Here is a 6,804-nt window from a genome sequence, read left to right as displayed (position 1 = left end):
AGGCTGATGCAACGGCGCTCGCTCGGGCAACAGAGTAAGACTCTGTCTCAAACAAACAAACAAACAAACAACAAAAAAAACCATTTCTACTCCCAATCAGAAGTTCCCAGAAGTAATCGATCCTCTCAAATGAAGCCAACACGTCTATCAGTTGGGAAACTGGTGGAACTTTCATAATCTTAAGCAAGGAGTTGGCTAGAAAAGTGTGGAACTCCCGAAAGTGAATTAATCTAGGAATTTGGATTTGGCAGTCATCAGCATGCAATGGTAGCTAAAGGCAGTGGTATAGAAAAAGTTACAAAGGAAGAGTGTTTAGAATAAGAAAAAAGAGAGGAGGATTGAATTGTGAAACAAATATCAATATTTACAGAGAGAGGAAGGAAGATCAACAGTGGATAAAAGCCAGAAAGAATGGTGTCACCGCAGCCAAGGGAAAGGAGAAAACAAATTCTACGGAGATTAAGCAAGGACTGAAAAATATTAGAATTTTCAACCAAGAAGACTTTGCCATATCCCAGTGACCTGGGGATCATAGTTCCAAAGAAGACGTTGGGATGCAGATCCAATTGCTATGGACCAAAGAATAAATGGGACAAGCGGAAGTGGAGGTATGTGAGGACTTCTATTTCAGGAGATGCAACCTCGGAGATGGGGTGTTATCTAGAGCTGACCCTGTGGTATAGAAAGGGTTTTGTTTTTTCTTTTTTCCCAAGTTGGTACAGAGTGAAGCTTCAGGGTATAGTTTCAGAGTATCCAGAACCAAGGTGGCGTTAGAACTTGCCAAGAGGAAGCTGTAAGAGCAAGAGGGTGGGAGAAGACCATAAAGAATACAAGGGCAGTTTGTAGCCAGCCCCCAATGATCCTTCCTCCTAGTGTTCACACCCTCATGTCGTCGCCTCCCACTTTGTACCAGGGATGGTCTGAGGGACTGATTGAATATGGCACAAATGATGTTATGTTGTTTCTGAGATTAGGTTATAAAAGATACTGTGGCTTTCTTTTTTTTTTTTGAGACAGAGTCTCACTCTGTTGCCCGGGCTAGAGTGCCGTGGTGTCATCCTAGCTCACAGCAACCTCACACTCCTGGGCTCAAGGGATTCTCCTGCCTCAGCCTCCCTGGTAGCTGGGACTACAGGCATGCACCATGATGCCCAGCTAATTTTTTCTATTTTTAGTTGTTTGGCTAATTTCTTTCTATTTTTAGTAGAGACAGGGTCTCGCTCTTGTTCAGGCTGGTCTCGAACTCCTGAGCTCAAGCAATTCTCCGGCCTTGGCCTCCCGGAGTGCTAGGATTACAGGCGTGAGCCACCGCGCCCAGCTGATACTGTGGCTTTCTGAGATAAGGTTATACAAGATCCAGTAATTTCTATCTTAGTGGCATTCTCTCTCTCTCTCTCTCTCTCTCTCCATTTACTCTGGGGGAAGCCAGCTGCCATGTCAAAAGCAGCCCCACGGAGAAGCACATGTGGTGAGGAACTGAGGCTTCTTGCTAACGACCAAGCTGAGCAAGCTTGGAAGTGGATCCCTCAGCTCAGCTCAGCCCGCAGGTGACGGCAGCCCCCGCTGAGTTTGGCTGTAACCCTTGTGAGAGAGCCCAACCCAGAACAACTCTGCTAAGCTGTTGCCAGATTCCCCACTATCTAAAACTGTGTGAGATAATAAATGTTTATTGCGTTAAACTGCTAAGTCTTGGGTAATTTGTTATAAAGAAATAAGTTTCTCCTGTATTATTTATTTCTCTATAATAAATTATCCAAGACTGGCTTCGTGCAGGAGGATGGATTGCTTCTCTGAGAAGCTGCCATGTAGGGTCACTTTTACAAAATCTTGTTCTTCAAATTTACCCTTTATTGCTTAGGCTTGGTATGTTAAAATATTTCAAATTCTAAATTACAGCTAGACTGAAAGCATTTATATTGCTCACCAAAAAATATTTTAAAAATTAAATCTCCTACTTTTTTGTAACATCTCACTCAAAGTTGGCTACAGTACCTCTTTTCTTAGCTGATATCTGTTTAATCATTCATTTGATAAATATTTATTGTGATATTAGCATAAACTTTACGGAAAGCAATGTTGCTTTTAAAGTGAGTAGTGGGGTGATAAATGAGCTATTTGCTAGTGTATCCAAATTGTACAGTGATAAAGGTTTACAGAACAAAGAAGTATGGGAGTTAGCATAAAAGCATAAATACCCAAATAGTATATGTGAGAAGTTAATAATGTTGGCAGAAGAAAATGACACATACAAAAAACCCAAGCAGGCGTGAAGAACAATGTGAGAATGCATCAAATAAAAATTATGTTCAAAGTATTATAAGAATCATGTTTGCATGACGAACAGTAGAGTATCAGTGAAGACAAACGAATCCCCAGTGAAGACAAACGAATCCCCCGATTACAGAACAATGAGGACTTCTGTGGCAAGTGGGAGTAACTGCCAATGGGATGATATAAAAAAACGTATGAAGGGAAAACTAATTTTGAGGATAAAACCATGTGGAACTGAAGCTGGTTCTTGAAGTTCTGCTTCAGGTTATCCAAAAGTTTAACCATTTATGATAAGTAAAACCATTTATGATAAGTAAAAACTTATTCTGCTAGTAGATGGGAACTTATGGCAGCAAACTTGCAAAATTTTCAATCATGTCCATTATTTATCTTAGGCCTTCACTCTTGTTGTCTTTTGAGGAAGGACTTAAGTGCAAACCATTGTGCAAAGTTTAAAATAGCAAATATGCCTTAAAGAGCATAGAGTTTTTAGCCACTTTCTGTTCTCGGTGGTTGTATTTTGGGTTGTGCTGGGTGTTGGAGCAGGCTGGACCACAGCGAGAGCCCGGAGCTTGACCAGGTCCTGGGGCTGCACAAAGGTAGTGATGAGATGAACAGGCCCAGCTGTCAGCATGGTGAGAAGGTCTAATCCAGTGGGCAAAGCACAATTTGCATGGTTTTCAATTCATAATCTTTTAGAAAAATTACAGTACTTGGAAGACGTTGCTTTGAATTCTGGGTTTACAATTTGATAACTCTGTGATCCTGAGCAAGAGGCTTCATCTTTGTGAGTATCAATGTCTTCTCCACAAAATAGAGCTGAAGATAATAATACCTGCCATATAATTATTATATCCTGGTTTTTCCTTAAAGGTCAAATGAGTCTTGCATCAAATATATGTGAAACCATTTTTTTAAACTTTAAAGTCCTATAAATAGGCTATTTTTATTATTGATACTATTATTATTCCTTTTTGCCTTGAATCTTTCTGTTCTTGGCAAAAGCTCAGATAGGCTTTAAGGGATGAATGACCACAACTTGGGAAGGGCTAATAGCTAACTCTAAAATAAACAAACAAACAAACCAAAAAACTATGTCTTTTGTAAACATCATTAACGTAATTGAAATTAGTTTTTGAATCAGAAAATAATGCCTAAAACAAATGTATGTGACTGGAAAACATTAAGTCTTTATCTCCTTGAGATTACAAAGGCTTTTATCTAGCACCCTAGAAAAAGCCCAATTTTTCCAACACCAAAAAGCCAAGCCTATTAGCACTTCCTACTGCAACTGGTTGCCACAAAAACAAAATAATGAAGATTGAATTTATGGATTACGTAAAAGGCAAGTCTCTGGGACCTTTAAAAGTATTTTTTCTGTTTGTAAATATAACACATTGTATAAATTTTGGAAACTCAGTACAAGTATAAAGAAGAAAATTATTGTAACTTGTAATGACATTGCTCACAGATAATTGCTGTTAACATTTTTGCACAGTTTCAATTTTTTCTTTTTATCTTTTTTCCACTTTTTATTATGAACAATATCATAGCATTATACAATCTTTCAAAACACGAATTTTACTATCATAGTCTAAAAAGATCTTTTTTAAAAAAGGTCTGAATTTGATGTTTCCAAGGTAAATATTTTTATTTCAGACATTTTTCTAAGGACCAACGTTCAAAATCTTGCATCACTCTGGTCTCTTTCTCTTTTTTCCTTATGGGGAAATCAAGTCTGAATTGATTTGATTCTGAATCAAATCTGAATCCTATCACTAAGTCCTATTAATTTTTTCCTTTCTATGCCTATTCCTATAGCCCTGGGCCAGTCCCCTGTTTCTTCAACCCTGGATTATTGAAATACTTTTCTGACTTATCTATTTTTTTGTCTCTTTTTTCTATAGTAATCTATTTTACATACCTCTTTGAATCATTACGGTGTTCTGAACATTATTTTTTAATTAGCTGGAATTCTTTAAATGGGCCATATGCTTCACTGATTTGTGTTACCTGCCTGGCTTCTAAGTATGGCAGAGTAGATTTTGCATTTTATAATTTCAGGGGGCACTGTGCACATAACATCTTGAGTTGTGTCTGCAGCAAAGACAATATTTGAAAGAAAAAAAGAAATAGAGTTGTGCAGTGCACAAACCTACCTGGTGGCCCGACTGAAGCCCATGGACATTTGAAGTTTTATACTCTAGTCTGTAAAATATCAGAAAACTGATAACTTACCTAACCCTGCCCACCACAGGGACTAATCAAGCCCATCCTGTCCCATTGCCTGGAAAAAGCTGACATTGCTATTAATAAAAGCTTTGCACTCTAAGATAAGCCATGAAAAACAGAAATATTTGAAAAGCCTTGAATTCCAAGATAAACCATAAACTATTTTTCACTCAAAAGACAGAAGCATTTTGTTTTTCTTTTGATCAAAACCAACTCAAAAGTTATCTAATCAGAATTGTTGATTAACATATTACAATCTGAGCTATTTCCTGACCTTGTGGGTTTTTGTTTTTTTTTTTTTTGAGACAGAGTCTCACTCTGTTGCTCGGGCTAGAGTGCAGTGGCATCAGCTGAGCTCACAGCAACCTCAAACTCCTGGGCTCAAGCGATCCTCCTGCCTCAGCCTCCCGAGTAGCTGGGACTACAGGGATACGCCACCATGCCCAGCTAATTTTTCTGTATATTTTCAGTTGTTCAGCCAATTTCTTTCTATTTTTAGTAGAGACGGGGTCTCGCTCTTGCTCAGGCTGGTTTCGAACTCCTGAGCTCAAACAATCCGCCCACCTCGGCCTCCCAGAGAGCTAGGATTACAGGCGTGAGCCACCGCGCCCAGCCTAACATACCTTTTTAAATAATAATTATTACTGATATTGCTGACCCGAGGTGTTTGGTACATTAGACTGCGATTACATTGTGTATTATTACTATTGATTGATGTTGCTGTCCTCTGTGACACTTTCCCTATGTAGACTATCTCGTCTTAACTGCTGTAAGAGACAGGGAAAGCAAACCAAGCAGTGGCTTTGGCCAAGTTGGCCAAACCATGCTTGGTTTTGGCCAAGCATGCCCTGGCCAAAGCACACAAACCACTTAGAGAATACATTCTACAGGGTGTCCCAAAAGTCTCCATACAAAGGAAAAATTTTGTCATGAATATTTTGTAAATAAAGGTATATTTAGCTACAATTTCCCATTTTCTCTATGTATGGCAACTTTTGAGACACCCTGTATTTCCTTCTAGAAAAAAAAACCCACTTGTTTTTGTTTTTGATGTATAAAATGAGTCGATGTTGGTGAGTGAAACCAAATTTATAAACCCAAACCACAATCATCAAGCCAGTCAGAGAAAAGTTTACAGATGCTCAGCACCCAGGAAGTCCATGAGCACAAGTCTCGTTCACTTTTTATTTGTAATTTAAAATCTGCACTCAGGTTATCTCACCTTTAATGCTGCTCAGACTTCTCCCAGATCTTCATCCAAGGTGGTGGCACTAATCACAGCTGTCTGTTTCGCAGCCCTTGTTGACTATATACTTCATCTCTCTCTCTCTCTCTCTCTCTCTCTCTGTCTCTCTTTTTTTTTTTTTGGTTGACACAGGATCCTTCTTTGTTGCCTGGGTAGAGTGCAGTGGCATCATCATAGCTCACAGCAACCTAAACTCCTGGGCTCAAGCCATCCTTCTGTCTCAGCCTCCTGAGTAGCTGGGACTATAAGTGTGTGCCACCCTGGCTAATTTTTCTATTTTTAGTAGAGATGGGGTCTTGCTCTTGCTCAGGCTGGTCTCGAACTTCTGAGCTCAAGCAATCCTCCCCTCTAGGCCTCCCAGAGTGCTGGGATTACAGGCGGGAGCCACTGAGCCTGGCCCACTTCATTTCTCATTGTGGTATTATCTGGAGGAGGAGGCCCACTTCTGCAGTAACCAGGACGTGCCTGGGGAGTCCCGTTTTGTGGAGCTCCTCACTCACCCCCTTAGTCAGCTTCCAACGTGTTCTTGGCTCACCTGAGATCTGGTAGTCTTGAGTCTTGTCAACGGAAAAAAAGACCAAGCTCTGTAAAGTAATTTTAAAGAGATTTACTCTGAGCCAAATTTGAGGACCAGGACCCGGAGCCATGCCCAAGAGGCCTTGAGCAGTGGACTTGCTGTGGTTGGGTCACAGTTTGGTTTTATACATTTTAGGGAGACAGGGGTTACAGGTGAAGTCATAAATCAATACGTGGGAGGCATACATTGGTTTGGCCCTGAAAGGTGGGCCATCTCGAAGCGGGGGCTTACAGGTTCTAGGTGGGTTAAAAGATTCTTTGGCCTGTAATTGGTTAAAGACATGAAGCTTTGTCTAGAGGCTTGGCATGTTTCAACATAAGGAGCTCTTTATCAGAGATAAGCCACTGGACATAGATTTGTTGTGTAAATTGAGGACCTGCAGGTTTGTCTCGCATACCCTTAGGCCTGTTAATGGGTTACAAAGGATGTCCCCAAGAAGGGAGGGGGGCATGATAAGGCATGTCTGACCTCCTTCCTC

General features: G+C 40.3%; 1 long non-coding RNA gene across 1 annotated transcript in view; it reads left to right on the top strand.

Moving 5' to 3' along the window:
* The first annotated feature begins 273 nt into the window (after positions 1–273).
* The window catches only part of LOC105807524, a 39,268-nt gene continuing 32,737 nt past the window's right edge, over positions 274–6,804 (top strand). The window contains exon 1 of the long non-coding RNA XR_001137335.1: positions 274–608. This is a non-coding gene — a long non-coding RNA (uncharacterized LOC105807524). The remainder of the gene's footprint in view (positions 609–6,804) is intronic.

Source organism: Propithecus coquereli, unplaced genomic scaffold, assembly GCF_000956105.1.
Source record: "Propithecus coquereli isolate 6110/MARCELLA unplaced genomic scaffold, Pcoq_1.0 Scaffold16, whole genome shotgun sequence".
Classification (NCBI taxonomy): domain Eukaryota; kingdom Metazoa; phylum Chordata; class Mammalia; order Primates; family Indriidae; genus Propithecus; species Propithecus coquereli.
Note: the sequence above shows the minus strand (reverse complement) of the source record. Positions and strands in the feature narration are given on the sequence as shown.